The sequence below is a fragment of the Lissotriton vulgaris genome, chromosome 5 (assembly GCF_964263255.1).
Source record: "Lissotriton vulgaris chromosome 5, aLisVul1.2, whole genome shotgun sequence".
Classification (NCBI taxonomy): Eukaryota; Metazoa; Chordata; class Amphibia; order Caudata; family Salamandridae; genus Lissotriton; species Lissotriton vulgaris.
The window spans coordinates 816,646,308-816,665,473 of record NC_141693.1 but is presented as its reverse complement, the minus strand read 5'-3'; the positions used below and the strand labels follow the sequence as shown (position 1 = coordinate 816,665,473).

Below are 19,166 nucleotides of genomic sequence, written 5' to 3'. Positions count from 1 at the left end.
TCCGGGAGAAGACGGTATATGTTGCCAGGGGTAGACCCCGCAAATGGAATAAAGTGTGGGGTGCCTGGAACTCTTACCGGGGGGATGTATGCCTGCCGCCCGAGCCTGCTTCTCTGGATGAACGTTTGTCACCGTAGCCTGTGACACCAATTGTGCACGTTACCTGATTGATCCTGTCTTTCCTCTCCTCTCCTACTATCCTTCACTCTACTGTATCACTGATTCGTTGCTCTCTCTCTCCTCCATGCTACCAACACCCTGCTGCATTCTCTATCCCATTGCCACTCTCTGGCGCCGTTTGGCGTTTCTTCTCTTTTTCCTTTCTCTTCGTTATAAAATATTAAAAACAACCTGCATTGTCCTGATGTACCTGTTTTGCACTATTATGCTCCTATTACCATGCTGCCTTGCCTCCGGGATGTTAGGCTGAATAGCTGTGTGCTCTTTTGGAATAAAGGTTTTAAACATTTATAAAAAAGTAAAAAAAGAATCGGTATTTTACCACCCAATCCTATTGGGTGGTAAAATACCGAATTCAGGTGTGCATGCACATCTGTGCATGCACACATGTGCAATGTGACACACAGACATGCCCTTAGGGCATGTATGTATGCCACATGGCACACAAGTCCGGAATTGGGGTGCTAGAGGGTGTCAAAGTGACACCCCCTGTACCCTTGCTGAAATCGGAATTTACCGAATCGGTAAATACTGATTCGGTAATGCCCATTGATTCCTATGGGCTTCAATGCCCATTGGAATCAATGGGCATTACCGAATCGGTATTTACAAATTCGGTAAATACCGAATCTTAACGATTTGGTATTTACCGAATCTGTATTACCTACATCCCCCCCTCTATTTTACCACTTCTTAAATACTGATTCGGTATCATTTGGTATTTAAGAAGTGGTAAAATTTAATTACCTACATCGGGCCCCAAGTCACGTAGGTGGCGTTTCAATAACGTTTCACTCAAGGACCCCATTATGGTGGAACGTTGTAAAACTTTTTTACTAGAGTTCTTTCATACTAATACTACTTCAGACATGCCACTTTGTTTGTGGTGCATTTCATGGCGATGGCCGGAGGCTTTAATATTGATTATGACGCTGTTAAAGGGAAATAAATTCTTAAGGAGGCTTCATCTTTATTATCATCTATTAAACAACTTGAACACGCTTACTATACCACCAATAATGATGTTACTCTCAAACAACTAATTCATGCTATATTAGATTTTATTAAGAAATCGTCTGAGGAGGCCTCTGGAGGATCACTAAAGATTAATTAAAAAATTTACGGCAGACGCAACAGTGCTGGTAAATTGCTGGCGAACGATTTGAAAGTTAAAGCACAAAAAACAGTATAACTAATATTATAGATGACATGGGCATTAATCATCTTAGGGACAAGGAAATATTACTATGCTTTACGGATTTTTACATAACTTTATATACCCAAAACGTCCCCTTCAGGTTCTTCTCTGGATTCGTTTTTTTAGGACAAACCAAGACGGCGGCTGCTTAGGAGGCCGGTAGCAGCACATCGACCTAAGGGCTGTAACCTGAGAGAATGAGTGACTACTGGTAGTATGAATAATTTGGAAGTGAATATTGTGAGTTAATTTCCCCCGAAACCAAAACCCGCTCGCGTCGCTGCTCTGTATGGGCACACTGGGTCAGTTTGGGGCTGACCATTTTAAAACAAATTGCAAACACGCACTCACCTTGCGTGGATTGTGACGATCTGAGGAGGCTCGCTAAGGCAAAGGGCCGAAGAATGCAGGCATCGAAGGTGCCTCAAAGACAATAGGAACCAGGCAGGCACGTGGCGTACCAGCAGTGGACCAAGACGCAGTGAGTCCAGTGAGTCAGCGCCCGAGCGCGGGTGTCGGATGCAGACGCAGGCACAGCACAACGACCTGCTCCCGGAGAAGAGGGGAAAAGGCGGTAACAACGGGGAAGCTGCGTCCTGCCGACCCCTCAGTGGCTGATTTGTTCAAAGGAGCCGGGAGATGCAGCCGGGGGCCGGAGCAGATGGCAGAGAAACCTGTAAACTAGGAAGGGAGCAGAAACTGGGGGAGGGCCCAGGACCAGAATGCCTTCAAGCCCAGCCAACTACAGAGACTTCAGGTCCACCACTCCGTGAAGGTAGCCTAGAAGAGTTAAACATGCCATTTATACAAGTACTGACCCCAAAGAATCCTTTGCAGGCCAGGGAGGAGACCTTAGCCTCAGGCATGATAACCACAGGTGGGGACTCTAATGGGATACTCAGAGCAAGAGGAGCAGGAGGGAGTGTTGAACCCCTACCTGAACACGATGCTTTAACGTCCCTGGATCAGAAGGAAACAGCCCTGCAACAAAATTCAACAACTCCATGCAATCCGGTAGCACTATCGATGGACAGGAAATAAAAAAAGACATGGATCACTGTCCAGTAATATCAATACTGCATTCTCAGCAAGGCAAGGAGGAGACTGACAAGGGGGATAAAAGAGATCTCAAGAGGGAACCTAGCAATTGTTTTTTCTCAGTCTCAGAGGGGGGCTGAATGGTCTGAGGATGGCCTGGGTTTCTCTTCAGAACTTAGTAATAGCGGAAAGACCCTGAAGAAAGCGATGGAGCTCAAGCCCTAACCACCCGGAATGCAAAGAGAATATCTACTGTACAACGCTTGGGGCAAAGACCTCAAATGGGATTATACATCTGTAACCAAACTGGCAGGCTCTCCGATAGGGGGGCGGGCACATCCCTAGACAACCTGGACCCTCCTACTCTAGAGGCTATTCACCAGGCCTTACTGTTGCACCGGGAAGAGATACAACAGGATAGCCAGAAAGCCCAGTCTGCCTTGCGTGAGGGGCAAGGGGTGATCAGGAAACTGACCAAGTCATGTAACACCATCAGGGAACGAATTTCGGACCTCAAGACTATGATTGTCTCAGTTGAGTCAGACCTCACGGCAATGTCAGTACAGACTGAAGCACATAAAGCCCAGCCAAAGTACATCCAGTGGAAGCTGGAGGATCACAAAAATTGGCAGAGGAGGAACAATCTGAGCATGCTTGGGGTCCCGATAGGTATGGAGGAGTCCGATACCCGGACATACATAGTGAGATACTAAAGGCTGCTTTTCCTCAACTGTCTGGTTGGAACCAGTCACACGAGATACAGCGGGCTCATCGAACTCCCTTCAAACCAAGATACCAAATAAAAAGAGATGCAAATCCCCGAGCAATTCTTGTCTATTTTGGAAACTTTCTGCTTTGCCAAGCAATATCAAACAAAGCTAGGCCTGAATCAAACAGGTCCAGCAGTGGGGTGTCCTTTTTTGTGCGCCACTACTTTTGCCACGCCACAGTGGAGAGATGGTGGAGACTCAGACAGATGATCAAGCCCTTCCAGGACAAAAAGATGCAAGCTTATTTGATCAATCCAGCACAATTGGAAGTGGTCTGGGAGGGACAAACACGCTTTTTTTTCTCTACAATCAAGGCTAAAGAGTTTCTGGATGGCCTAGTTAACTCAAAATGAAAAAGATGTAGAAACTTGATATGAGGCATGGTTAGCGGCTTTAAATTAATACCTCTTGGGAAAAAAATTATTAAAAGGGGGGAAAGAAACAGTATATATAAATGATATAAAATTAATAAAATTAAATGAAATGTATTGCGCAAGTTTGAATATATATATACAACCTAGTAATTTTCTTGAGAAGATACCACAGGGTAGCACATGGTAAATGTCTTAATATAAAGCCCTTGGTCGAGCAAGCTGCGCTCATCTCATGCTCAGACTTGGGTCTGAGCTTTTCACAAGGGTGGTGATAGAGAAGAGAGGGTGGGTGGAGGGAGGGTAGGAGTCATGGGGGGAGGGTGATGGCGGGAGAGGGTGGCGGCGGGATGTGGGGGAGTATATACCCAGAGATAAATTAAAGGTTGTTGAAGGAACATTATGCTGTGAACAGGTTAAGGGAGCTAAGGCAGTGAGGACTGGTTCAAAAACAAGTGTAAATGGGTAAGATAAATATATGCACAAATGTGGGTGGTTTAAATGATCGAATAAAAGACATCGGATGGCCGAGTTTGTTAGATTGAATGTCCTAGATGTCGTATGTGTACGAGAAACACATGTTCCATGGGGAAAAAGGGAACTGATGAGTATGAGAGGATACAATATGCTGGCCTGTACATCCCGACTTCTAATATTCGGGGGGTTGTGATTTTCGCAAAGGCTGCTATGGAGGAGGCTAAGCATTAAATAACCGATGCACTTGGGTGATGGACAGTGGTCGAGCTCGAGGTAGGTTACACCATATGTGCAATATACGGCTCAAACCAAGATGCCCCCGAGATCATTGAGGATCTCGAGATAGAACTGGCAACCTGGCCCTGCCCTCTAATTGTCTGTGGTGACCTTAATATATCGGCCAAACTGGGAGGAAACCAAAGATACCTATAGTGCAAGCCCAGAGTACATAGAGCACTGGCCTCTCTTATTAGGAGCCACGGCCTGATTGACACCTGGGGTAGCAAAAAAACCAATAACCCAGGACATACATACTACACTTGTTCTCATAAAAAAGACACAAGGCTTGATTACTTTCTCACCTCAACAAATCTCGTTAGTAAAGGTGAGATCAAAAAGCTTCCAAAAGTGATTTTGGATCGCAATCTGTTAATACTGGATTTCGATGTCAACACACCCAACAACATATACAATAAATGAACATTTGATACAAGGCTCCTGGTTAATAAGCCCTATATAGAACATATCAAGAAATGGGTGCAGGAATTCCTAGATATTAACAGATATAGTGCTAGCCATAATATAGTAAGGGACAGTTTCAAAGCTGCCCTAAGGGGAGAGACGGTTAGCTTCGTAGCACGTAAAAAGAGAGAGTGCCAGCTAGAGAATGAACGGATACTAGCTGAGCTAAATAGGGCAGAAGTAGATCATACAGCTTTAATAACTCAGGGAAGGGAAGGGAAGGAAAGCAACAGATCTCCAACTACAAATTATCTCCCTTAAAGCAGAATTAAACAGGTGGCTCGTGCAGAAGTCGGACAAAATATATCAGACGCAACAGAGTAAAGTATACAAACCGGGGAAGAAGTTGGGAGACTCCTAGTGTTGCACATTAGGTAGAAAAATCTGAAGCATCAAATTGCTGCTATAAGGAATGATGGCAAAACATATACAGACACCAGGGATATACTTGGGGTATGCCAGGAGTATTATCAGCTTCTTATAAAGAAGATTGAGGGGCAACGCATGAAGCTGCGCTCAAAATAACAGGAACTGAGTTAGGTCCTCTATTGCATAGCCAGGCTTAAGAGGAGCTAGACAGGGATTTCTCACTAGAGGAGGTATTAACAGCACTACATGAACTACAAACAGGAAAGGCTACCGGGCCAGATAGCATTCCTCTTGAAATTTATAAACAAATACAAACAGTGATTGCCCCCCTATTTGATCTGTTTATAGGGATACAACATAATGGACAAGTACCGGAAACTTGAAAGGAGACAGACATTGTCATCCTTCATAAGAAAGGCAAACCATCAGATAACCCATCCTCATATAGGCCCATATCTTTGATTAACTCGGACACAAAACTATATTCCAAAATATTGGCTACTAGACTGGGGAGGGTTATTGGTCATCTGGTCTCTCCCTTGCAGCACGGGTTTATCCCTGGGAAAGGGACAACGCTATTTGATATCCAGGCTGCTATGGGAGGGCAGATGGCCATGATCCTCCTCGACGCAGAAAAAGCGTTTGATCGGGTGGCCTGGAAGTTTCTATGGGGACTACTAGAGCTGTAAGATTTTGGGCCAAGAATTATTTGAGCAATTAAGGCAATGTATATGAATACCAGAGCCCGGTTACAACTGATGGGGGAAACATGAGACAATAGTTTTATATCAAGGCGGACAAGACAGGGGTGTCCCTGTTCACCCATATTGTTTGCCCTATATATAAATCCTCTTATAGGAAAACTTTTAGGAAGCCAGGCTATTAAACCAATTATCTCAAGAGGCTTTGAATCTAAGGTACTGGCTCACGCAGACGATATAGCCATTTTAACCACTGATCCAGCTAACGCTATCAGGGAGGCCACAGCTATTGCTAAAGTATTTGGTCAGATATCAGGCTTTTCATTGAATGAAGGTAAGATGCTGACAATATGTACAGATAACATAGGTTTTAACGATCCACGATGTGTAGAGAATTCTACCTATCTTTGGGTTCGTATTAGTCCAGCAGTAAACACAATAGTTAAGATTAATTTTAGTCTTTTGATTAAGACAATTACAGCAGATCTAAAGAGGATGAATGGATTTCACCTATCTGTTGTAGGGAGAGGAAACGTCCTTAGAATGACAATACTGACAAAAATTCTATACCTGTTTCTCTTTATCCCACTTACGATAGACGCAGATCTTTTGAAACTGTTAGAATCTGTATTCTCAAATTTCACTTGCCAATATGGAAAAATCAGACGTTCTTTAAAATATCTGTCACTCCCACAGGCACAGGGCGGGCTTTCATTTCCTAATATTATATTTTATCACTGGGCGTGTCTTCTAATCCAGATGTTGATTTTCTTTTGCTCGGCTATAAGGGAAGAGACAGAGGAGGTAAAAGACATGGTCCCAACGGGACTGCTATTATGCCAAGCGGAGCCAAGCTATTATAAGAAGCTACGATCTAAGAACATGTTCAGTGTTTGTGAAGTGTGGACCAAGGTGCGCAAATCTATGACAATTCCAAAAATTAACTATTACACCCCACTGTGGCGAAAGCATGCTTTTCCACATTCCTTTTACGATACCATGGGTAGGCACTGGGAACAACTTGGCATAAAATCAGTTGGAGATATATATGAATCAGACCAGCTACGCCCCTTTGGCAGCCTACAATTGAAATATGGGATCCAGTCTAGACAATATTTTAAATATGTGCAGATTTGAGAGTCTCTTGCCAGTCGAAGGCCAGCAGTATTCACAGGGGGAAGAATTCTGCCATTGGAATTAATTGTAGGGAGAGGCAATAGAATTAAGAATATCTATAGCGGGGGAGGAGCTACGCGGGCATCCAAGATGGTCGCGTGAGCAGAGAGCTCCCGAGACCCGCGCTTTCCTTCTTTATCTATCCTTCACCTATCCTGGTCATTTTGACGGGCTTTTGCAGCGCTATCATCACTGATGCTAACGATCCTTTTTTGGTCGAAAACGGACCCTGGGGACCATTTTTCGGACATTTGCAACTTTCTGGCCTGCCCACGGGCGTGACCGGGGACTCGGCTGCCCATTGTGGCCGACCTGTAATTGAACAACAACGGCTGCCTGGCATCTGGCCCGCCGGAGGTGTACTGCTTTCACTTTCGGTTTCCTTCCCTTTGTTCTGTCTCCTCCTACTCTGCCTTCGCCTGCTGCCCTCCCAGCCTACACTTTCCTCCGTAGGACTGGCAAGGAGGCCGCGACACCTCTATCTCATTGGCACATCGGAGTTTCGAGACTTTTCTTCCTTCTCGCCGCTTCTCCTCCTATCCGGCCCACACTGAACGCGAGATGGCAACGAAAGCGGAGGCCGAAAAACGCCGGAAGGCCGCTACCCGGGGGGGATCGATCCAGTCTAATATGATCGAACGCTACACCCAGCCGAGAGGCTCCCCCGGGGCCACAAGCGTGGGTGCTGAAGGACTTCAAACGGACACACCGTCTTCTTCGGAAGTTTCGCTCCAAGATCTATTGGCTGCCATCACTGGACTTAAGGCCGACATGAGTCAGCAATTCGAAGCCGTAGTGTCCAAAATAGACACGGTGGCGGTGGATGTAACTCTTATTCGGGCAGACTTAGCCAAAACGAATGAGCGGGTGAAAGCTCTGGATCTTAAAGCGTCGAGTCTGGTGACGGACATGGCTGAAGCGCAATCTGAAATCGGTAATCTGCGTGCATCGCACGACTTGCTGCTCAAGCGGATGGAGGATTATGACAACAGGGCCAGGCGGAACAACATACGCCTGGTCGGAGTGCCGGAATGTGATGGTGCTGTATCGACCGACCTGTTGGTCGAGGAACTTATAGTCGCCCAACTAGCTCCGGCAGGACTCAGTAAGTTCTTTGCCGTGGAGCGCGCCTATCGTTTTCCAGGAGGACAAGTGAAGCCGGGAAACCCACCGAGGCCTATCATTGCGAGGCTTTTTCACTACCGGGACAGAGACGCTATCCTCCAGGCCGCCCGTAAGCATGGTCCCTTGAAATATGACAACAACTCTGTCTCCATATATCCCGACTTCACTCCCCAAGTGCAGCGACAAAGATCAGGTTTCCTTGGAGTGAAGCGTCGCTTGAGAGATCGGGGATTGAAATACGCCATGCTGTTCCCGGCCCGGCTCCGGATCGAATTTCGAGAACGTGCCTACTTTTTTGATCAGCCTGAACGTGCAGCCGACTGGTTGGACTCGTTGCCAGCAGATGACTTTGGAAGCGGAGGCCCTGGTGGTGCGGAAGGTGGTGCAGCTGCCCAGGAGTAATTGGGGCCCCGGAGGTTCCGATTGAGACTATGCAACGTACTGTGTAAATTGACTTTGTGCCTTATGACACTGCCCGTGGCGGTGCGGTAACGGGTGATTTCTCCCTTCCTCCTCGGGGGGTTCTTTGTGTAGATAACATGGGGCGACAGGCACACTGCAGTTGGGGGTGGCTTTTTAGTCAGCAGGGGTGCAGGGAGGGGGGTGTTGTAACGGGTTTTGGTTTTGGGGTTGGTTTCTGGGGACTTGGTTGTGTTTCGTTTAGTTTGTTCTGTCCTGGTTTTCATGGTGTTTCATATCTTGCAATGACTTTGAATCGTGGGTTCTGCTGGGGGGTGGGGGTGGAATGTCTTTGTCGCAATGGGGGGGGTGAAATGCAGATTCTTTCTTGGAACGTAAACGGTTTGGGTGATAGGATTAAGCGGGGCATTGTACTGCAATTCTTGAGGCGCCATGCCCCTGATGTTGTGTTCCTTCAGGAGACCCACTTGATTGGAAATGCTTGCAGGGCCTTAGACCGCCGGGGTTATCGCCTGGTTGCACATGCTGGTTTCACTTCGGGTTCCCGGGGTGTGGGTATTATAGTAAAGTCTTCCCTTGCTCTTGCTATTGACGACGTTATCCTTGACGACCGTGGGCGGTATGCTGCTGTTTTGGGGAGGTGGGAGGGTAAGCAGGTCGTGTTTGTTGTTGTTTATATCCCCCCGGGACTGCAGGCTACCACTTATGCCGATCTGGGCAGGACTCTCCTTGGGCTTCCTGACGGCTTGTTGATCCTGGGTGGGGACTTTAATTCTGTTATGTCCGGCGACTGTGACCGACTTCCCCCCAGGGTATTGCAGCAGTCCCAGATGTGGCTCAGTGAGATGGCTGATACTTTTGGCTTAGTGGATGTCTGGCGCTCACTACACCCCGCACTCCGACAATACACTTTTCATTCTGGTGCGCATGGCAGCCTCTCCCGTATCGATTATTTTCTCATGTTAGCCTCCACTTTGTCCACTGTTCGTGAGATACAGCATCTTCCCCGGGGTATCTCGGACCACTCCCCCTTGCTGATTACGATTTCTGTGGGCGGTCTACTTGGTAACAGAGTCCCCCCGATCCCCCCCTGGCATTTCCGAAACCCCCGGCTCCGCTCAGATTTGATTAAGGTAATGGATTGCTACTTTTCTGAGAATGTGGGCTCGGTCACTTCCTCCACTGTTCTTTGGGAGGCCTTCAAGACGGTTATTAGGGGTTCCGCCCTGTCATTCATTGCCACTGAGCGTAGGGTCAAGAGGGAGGCTGTTGTGGCTCTTGAAACCGAAATTACTGCGCTTGAAAGTGAGTTGGGTGGGAATGACACGCCGGCGTTGTTGCACGAATTGGAATTGAAGCAAGCAGACTATAAAGCCTGTGTCACGGATGCTGCTAAACTGATGCGGTCGAATCAACTAGGTCGACTGTATGATGTGGGTGACAAGGCTAGCAAGCTCCTTGCGTGGCTGGATAAGACTGAACGTGCGAGTCGTGTTGTTCCTTCCATTGTTCGTGAATCTGGTGAGAGTGTCTCTGATCCGGGTGAGATTGTTGATTGCTTTGTTGACCACTTCCGGATGGTTTACACGCCTGTTAGCGATCGAGATGAGGCCGACTCCAGGCTACTGCTGCGTGACATTGCCCTGCCCACTGTGTCGGATGAGGACTGCCTTGCCCTGGAGGCCCCCTTTACTGTCGATGAGATTGCCCTCGCAATCCGATCCCTTCGCTCGGGAAAGGCAATGGGCCCCAACGGACTCCCCATTGAACTTTACAAACTTTGTCCCGACAAGATGGCCGCCCACCTGCGTCACATGTTTCTCGAGGCGGTTGAGGCCGAATGCCTCCCCCTTGAGCAGCGTCTCGCTACCATAGTAGTCATTTATAAGGACGGCAAACCTCGTGACCGCTGTGCCTCGTACCGCCCCATTTCCCTCCTTAACGCGGAACCCAAAATCCTCGCTAAGGTACTGGCCAATCGGTTGCTTACGGTGATTTGCGACCTGATCCACCCGGATCAATCCGGTTTCATCCCCCACAGAAACACTGCCCTCAATTTGCGTAGGCTCCACAGCGTTCTCGCGAGGGCTCCAATTCTCGCCGAGCCAGCAGTGGTCGCTTCCCTGGACGCCACAATGGCATTTGACACTATCGAATGGCCCTATCTATGGGCAGCCCTCGCTAAATTTGGCTTTGGCCCCAATTTCATCGCATGGGTCAAGCTTCTTTACGAACAGCCACTTGCTCAGGTCGCGGTGAATGGTAGATGCTCGGGCCCTTTCCCCTTGGGCCGTGGCACACGTCAGGGCTGTCCACTCTCCCCGCTCCTATTCGCATTAGCGCTCGAACCCCTTGCTGCGTGGCTCCGGTGGGAACCCTCGATCAAAGGGATCCGATAGTCCCCTGACCTCGAGGATCGTGTCTCCCTGTATGCGGATGATATCCTCCTTTATCTCACTTCCCCTCAGAAGTCGCTCAACGTTCTCTTCGACGTTCTCACGTCCTTCGGTAAGAACTCGGGACTTGTCATTAACTGGACCAAGTCCTGTGTCTACGTCATAGCTGGTACTTTGCCGCCTCTCCCCCGCAGGTTTCCCATCCTGGTAGCGGCCGACGGCTTTAAGTATTTGGGGATCTATGTATCCACGACCTCCTCGGTCCGCTACGAGCGGAATTTGTATGCTCCGCTCCGCAGACTGAAGCAGGACGTTCAGCGTTGGCGCGCTTTGCCACTATCTCCATTGGGCCGGGCGGCACTCTTTAAAATGATGTCGCTCCCCCGATTCCTTTACGCCCTGCAAAATTTCTTCGACCCTGTTCCAGCTCGCTATTTCCACGAAGTCGAGAGTTTACAGCGACAACTTATTTGGGATGGTCGTGCCCGTATTGCCTTATCCAAGCTCACGCTCTCCTGGTACGACGGGGGTATTGCGTTGCCGGATATTAGACGGTACTACTGGGCCTCACACCTGAGCGCCATCAACCATGCGACATATTCTCCGGAGCCCGCTCCCGCCTTTGCCTTGGATAAACTACTGTTGCCTGGTGGCAATTTTAATAGGGCTCTGTATTCCAAGGCACCCTTCCGACTCCTTACGGGCCCGACGAAATGTGCTGTGCGGGCATGGAGGGATGCTACTGTGGCCACGGGCTGGGGTGGTAGACTGACACGTAAGACGCCGCTTTATGATTCGGAACGGCTGGGCAACCTGTGGAAGACGAAAGGGTTTGAGAAGTGGGACATGATTGGGATCAGCACGGTGGAGGACCTGTGGGCACGGGGCGCGGTTAAGTCCTTTGAGTTATTGAAGCTGGAATTCCGGCTCGATGATAGAGAGCACTTCCGGTATATGCAGGTGAGACACGCCTTGTCTTCCGTCTTCCCCCCTGGTACCGACATTCCGCAATCCTCCCCCTTGGAGGATCGAGTTCTAGATGGCCACGTCCCGGATAGCACCATCTCCTTAATCTACAAGAAGCTCATTAACAACAGAGCTGACCAGCTTGAGAAGCTCCGGGCTGCCTGGACGGCTGACGGACTTGAATTGGACGACGAGGACTGGCAGTCAGCTGTGTCCTCCCCTAAGGAGGTGGCTATTCCGGCACGACTTCGCTTGGTCCAATTGAAGATCCTCCACCGTGTGTATCTTACTGGAATGCGTCTGGTGCGAATGGGTTTGGTTTCGGATGGACGATGCAAGCGTGGGTGTGGGATGGATGGTACCTTTCTTCATGTTCTGTGGGAATGCCCTATGATTGCAACGTACTGGTCCAGGGTGCATGATGTTATGAGTCGTGTCACGGGGATCCCATTACTTCCTGAAGCACGTCGTTGTCTGTTGAATGTGTGGGAACCGTCTGATTGTAATGTCGCCCAGACACTTTGGGTTACCCTGGGCAACATGGTCGCAAAGAGGGATATCGCGCAGCTCTGGGGCTCCCCTAGATTACCATTGCTCAGTGCCTGGAAAGAGAACATGGACTGGTCCATGTTCCGAGAAAAGACGGTGTATGAGGCTCGGGGGCGTCCAGGGAAGTGGTCCAGAGTTTGGGCTCCGTGGAATACTTATCGTGGAGACATCTGTTCTCCTCCGCTTGACTATGAGGTCCCTCTCCCCTCCTCTCCATGATTTACGTTCCTCTTCTAATCTCACTACATGTTTTGTTTTCCCGCGCGCGCCACCCCCCCCTTGCCATAGTCCTTTCTCCCACATTACTTTCCCCCCCCCACCTCCAGCAACCCTTGCCACTATGATACCATGTGTTTGTTTGTTTGTGCTCTTTTCGACAAAAACATAAAATTAAACCTTTCTTATCCTACTTGTATGACACTATGCTCTTGCCGACAATGTGGACTTGATAGATTGCTTCTGCATCGTGCTGTCTCGGATTCCACTTTTCACTCAGCCTGTTTATGTCATAGCGGCCAGCCCTGCGGGGTTGTAGGCAGACGCTGTGTATTGTGCATTCGTAAATAAAGGTTTTAAAAAAAAAAAAAAAAAAAAAGAATATCTATAGCATGTTGCTACAAAGCATTCAAGATGGTTTTGAGGAAACTGAAATGAATTGGGTGGTGAATCTGAATGATCCCGACGTAGATGTGTATATGGCTGTGTATATGGCTCTGCTACTAGCGGGTAAAACCCTTCTGTCAACATATCTTAAGGCACAGGACTACAAGACTCCATTCAATCTATATTTTACCCCAGCCAAACTCCTTAGCTGGGGCAAGAGAGCTGATGATAGCTTCCCAAGATGTGGGGAAGGGCCTGCGACGTTAGTGAACATGTTATATGATTGTGTTAGGATGCTCTCCATTAAGAACATGATATGATGGTTAGTTTCTGTGAGGGGCTGCTAGAACGCAAGGTTACCCTATCCCCTTCCCTGATGCTTATGGGCTACAATAGCTGTATAGGGTTGAATACCACGTCAAAGTATTTTGTATTTATTTGCACAGCTGTCTTCAGAATCCTGATAGCAACAAGATGGAAGGATGTGGACCCCCCCACCTTTCAAATGTGGCTAACACGCTTCGTGGGGTATGTAACCAAGAGACAGCTCTATATTCGTGCAGGGGTAAAGAATCAAGGAAACTGGGGCGGGCAATTTGGTCTCCCATTGCAAGGTGGAGAAAGAACGTGGGTAGCCCTGATAAAAGAAGCAGAGAAATTTGGGATGTGACATCAACTGTGATACACTAAGGGATTTTTATATAATCAGGATCTGCTATTATCTAGTCCTACCTATTCAAATGTCTCTTTTTGTACCCAGTGTCTGTTCTGTACATTATTTAATATGTTTAGAATATGTATGAAAAACTTCCTTTTAAGGCTGAACTAAGTATTTTAAAGCATCATCAAGAATATATTTGTTCTTTATAAATGTAACACACTGCCTTACTATGAATGAATTTAATGAATCAATGTACTGTAAATGAATTCATGGGTATATCATAAAAAAATAAAAAAAGATTTGTTTTTTGATTCTCTTCCTCCCAGCCCTCCCCCTCTCCTGGCTGTTCATTCGTTGACAAGGATTTATCTATTTCTGAGATTAAGGTTGCTTTAGTTCAATTACCTAAGGACAAACTCCCGGTCGTGATGGCTTTACAGCCAAATTTTACTCTTGCTTCTCAGAAATTCTTCTTTCTCATCTCCTTTCTCTTTTCCAATATTTCATTCTTCACAAGGAAGCACTTTTTTGGGGGCAACGATTTGTCTGATTCCAAAAAAAGATAAGACCCCTCCTCTTGTGCTAATTATCCTCCGATTATTTTTGATAAACTTAGACTGCAAGGTTTCTGGAAAGTGTTGACTCTCCACCATAATCAAGTGATTCCTGATCTAATAAGCATTGAGGAATCTGGGTTTGTTAAGGGTACAATACTAGCAGACAATTCTAGAACTTTTTTAAACGTGCTACATCTTGCCTCTAAGAGCTCTACTCCGCTAGCTGCTATCACTCCTGATGCTGAAAAAGCCTTTGATTGCCTTCATTGGCTTTTCATTATACGAGCCCTTAAATGACATGGTTTTGGCCCTGTGTTATGTCTTTTATAAATATGCTTTATTCCTCCCCAACTACTTTGGGTTTTGTTAACGGATCTCAATGATCTTACTTTTCCCTCAAAGGGGCACTCGTCAGGGCTGTCCTCTTTCTCCTTTATTGTTTATTCTATCTCTTGAACCTTTTCTTCATATCCTATGACATTCTCCCTTATTCCAGGGGTTTTGTCACCCCCTATGCCTATGCTGATGATATTCTGTTAGATGTTTCTAATCCCCAAGCTTCACTACCTGCTTTTAACAATCTCTTGCTCTCTTACACTACCCTATTGGGCTATAAAAGTCCAAGGTTCTTCCTATAAAAAAATATTGTGTAAAATAAATGTTTGCAGATAAAGGTCTCAAATGGAATTCCAGTTACATCACCTGCCTGGGAGTTAAATACTCTTCCTCAATTGCTAAAACAGTTCAACTCAATTTAGATGGTGTCCTATGAAAAGTTATTAATATATCAGAGAAATGGTCACCTTTATACCTTTCTTGGTAGGGCAGGATGGACACAATTAAGCTGATGATGCTTCCTGTTATCAACTTGTATTTGTCCATGCTTCCTGTGAAGATTCCATTAATAAAATTCAAATCTCTTAATAGTGTTCTAAGTCGTTTTTTATGGAATAAACTGAAAGCATGTATATCTCTGTCTTCACTATCCGCACCTAAAGATAAGGGTAGTGTCAATTTTCTGAATTTTTGAAAATGTCATTCTTCTTTTTTGATTTGCCAAATATTACCCCATCTTTCCATATCTGAGGATACTCCTTTAACGGTCTGGCGTAATTAAGAGGACTCTTTGAGTCAACCATTTTCTTTTTCATCATTGGCTAATTTCCCACACCCTCCTTGTTCCTTTAATTCCCCCATCATTTCACAATCTATAAAGGTTATTTATCCGGTCCTCACTAAATCTCTCTCACCTTTTCAGATATTTCTTGACTCTTCTATGACATAATCTCTCTAATTGTACCATTTAGAAGGACTGGGTCAACAAGGGGATAGTTCAAGTGAAACATTTGTTTCATGGAATATCCCCTATCTCCTCCATTGATCTTCCATCTCAATATTGATTGTCTGCCACTTCCCTCCTTAAATACGACTCTTTGAAATCGATCCTTACTCATCAGGTTTCCCTTCTTTCTAGTTCATCTTCTCTTCTATCGGATTCCGTAATAGAGCCTCTGCCTATCTCTTTTTCTCTGTGCGGGCTTCCCACATTTACAAATATCACACTATTCCCTCCCTAATCGTCCTAAGAGTAAGGTTGAACTTTTATGGGAGTCGGATTTGTAGCAAACTTTCTCCTTACACACTTGGCACTGTATTTGGTCCCAATTAAATCGCAATTCTTGTAACACCAGCACCACTCAGACGTTATATTACTTTAATAATAGGCTGTATTTAACCCCAGCATCTATTTGTAAATACACGCACAATTCATTGCTTGCTTGTTGGACCTGCTCAACTAATCCTGGCACATATCTACATTACTTTTTTCTATGTCCAAACATTACCTCTTTTGGGATATAAATTTTTAAAACAATCTCCTCTATAGTTCCTATTAGTTTCACATTTTAAATCAATTCTATATTTTTAGGAAGTATTTCTCCAATATGGTTTGGTGCTCGTAAATTGGGATTGTTTGTTGATTTGTTATTGGGCATTGCCTTTCAAGTTACTACTTCTAACTGTAAAGATGCCACTAAGGTCACTTTTAATGGTTGGTGGAACCTTCTCAGTCATCATCAGATGTTGGACAGAGCATTTGTCACTTCACCTCACCAACTTCCCCGAAAAGAGGACTTTTGGTCCCGACTTACCAATTATTTATTCTCTCGTTCAATACAGTTCCAGGACAGTTCTTTTGTTTTTCAACCACCATGAGCTCTTCAGTTTTATTTCTCTTAATTTGTACTTATTAGGTTATTTCATTGTTATCATTGCTTTGTATGTACTTTTATTGTGGAAACTATTGGAATCCAATATTGATTATCATTGTTATAATGTCAACTTTCTTTCTTATGTTCTTCCCTTCTTTCTTTTAATATATAAAACAAAAATGCAGTTTCATTGAGGTACTTTTTTGAATATTGTTACTTCCTACCTGTACCTAACAATAGTATTGTATCATTGCATACTTTTTATTTCCTACATCATGCATTATGTTGCATTTTTATTTCTAACTTTTGTTGTAAGTTGTACCTTTGTTCTTCTAATACTTCAATAAAGCTCTCTTAAACTTAAAAGAAAAGTGAATATTCAAGTCAGTTTTCAAAGCAGGATACTGACTGCTTAATAACCTTAGCGACATAAAGCCCATATGGAGCAATATTCATATATTAGACATAATGTGATGCATGCACCTGATGGAATTAGCAAGAAATGGTGGTATGACGTTACAACACATTCCGTTGCAATGCTTGCCTTTACCACGCATGCGTTACAGCGCGAATGCAATTACTAGGCATAACATTTACCACTAAAATGCCTTTACCATGCATATTTTTACAACATCCCTTAAAATTTTATTTTTTAAAACTAATATCCCCCTTACCTTTCCTCGACCTCTCCTCTCCAAGCTCTTCCGATGTGACGCTGTACGCCGTAAAGAGGAAGCGGAAGTCTCTTTCCATTTCCTCTAACGACGCCGATTGCCTCCACGGTGCGATGGAAACAAGTGAGTTTTTTTGAGGGGAGACCCCTCAAGCCCCCTTCTTTTTCGTGGTTCTTTTTGGGGGGGAGACCCCCAAGCCCCCTTTTTTAATAATAGCCTCTACCACACAAGCCTTTACTACGTATTTCCGAGTAAATGTATGCATGGTAAAGGCTATTCGTGGTAACCACACATGTGTCGTAAAGCATGCATGGTTAATGTTATGCGTGGAAACAGCCGCGCTGTAGTGCCTGTTTCCCCCAATAAATGTACCAGTTCAGCAATTCATCTTAAATCCAAAGGCAGTATCACTGTAATTTATTTTCAAACTTTTATAATTGGCAAGCGTATAAAGTAGTTTATGCTTCACTTTCATATTTCAATGCTGCATAAACTAGTGTCAGGAGATGGTGCATAAGTTGCACAACTTGAGTTTCTGGTCAATGTATGGTCAGTCTCCTGTATTCTTCATGGATGTGCAAGGAGCCACTAGGTAGGCTACTGATACTATTAGACTGTTTTCCAAGGTTTTTATTTTGTGCACTAATAATGATGATTAATTCTCAAATTGCTGTTGCTTTTCCTCAAACCACGCATCCGATTCATTCATCCTGATTGTCATTTTGTTGACAGCGTCGGCAGCCTTGTTCACCATCCTCAATATTCCTGCTCCGCTTAGCGCCTGGGTGCTAACCGCTCTTGGCAGCTCGGAACTTTCCAAGAACTGTCTCAAATCAGGGTCTTGCAACAGCGTCGGATGTTTCACTGTGCGCTGCAGATACCTTTCTAGTGATGCTCTTCTTCTTTCCACAAATTCTGTAGAAGAGGAGTCTTCCTTCCCCACCTTAACCTTCGTCATACCCACAATACTTTTTTCTGGAGCTGGAGGCACAATGTAACCAATATGCATGTATTTTCCTGCTAATTTACTATGCAAAAAAAAAAAAGTGTGGAAACATTAGTCTGTCACAGAAAAGAGCTTTCAGCTAACACGGCTGCTTTTGCTAAGAGCGCTGCTATGTTGGGAAACTCGGAAGATCACACTGCCTTGTCTCGAGCATTGTCTCAACTTGCAGAAGTTGAAGAAAAAATAGACCAGCTACACCAGGAACAGGCATTTGCCGATTTTTTTGTTTTTACCGAACTACTCAGTGACTACATCCGTCTTATTGCATCTGTCAAAGGTGTGTTTGACCATCGGATGAAGTGCTGGCAGAAATGGCAAGATGCACAAATAAACTTACAGAAAAAAAGAGAAGCTGAAGGGAAACTTCAAGTTGCCAACAAGCCTGATAAACTTCAGCAAGCAAAAGAAGAAATCAGAGAGTGGGAAGCAAAGGTTCAACAAGGAGAAAGAGAATTTGATCAGATCTCAAAAACCATACGCAAAGAAGTTGGAAGGTTTGAGAAACAACGAGTAAAGGACTTTAAAACTGTTATCATCAAGTACTTAGAATCATTAGTCCAAACACAACAACAGCTTATAAAATATTGGGAAGCATTCCTACCTGAAGCCAAAGCCATTGCATAGAAAGATGTATTTTTGCTTGAAGAACAGTCGATGTTCACTCTGGTCCAGCTAAAATCCACGTTTAAAACACAAGAGAAATCATCAAATAAACCACTATATATTTAAAAAAAATAAATAAATAATAATGATGATTAATATTTTCTTTTTACACAGCAATATATAGACCGAATTGACATAATTGCATTTGAAAACAATTTATATGATGTATAGGAACATGTTTATTAATGTGTTTTAGCTAAGCCCCATTTTCAAGTAAAACACCACTTTAGACAAGATGGATGCCATCTCTGTCAATCCTTTGTGCTCCTTCTCTGCACAGATCTATTTCACAGAAGCTTCACAGAGCATAGTCAT

General features: G+C 45.2%; 1 pseudogene across 1 annotated transcript; it reads left to right on the top strand.

Annotated features, from left to right (window-relative positions):
* The first annotated feature begins 18,212 nt into the window (after window positions 1–18,212).
* On the top strand, window positions 18,213–18,909 carry LOC147711634 (sorting nexin-2 pseudogene; annotated as a pseudogene). The gene has a single exon (XR_015295585.1). The product of XR_015295585.1 is annotated as a sorting nexin-2 pseudogene (transcript).
* Window positions 18,910–19,166: the final 257 nt, after the last annotated feature.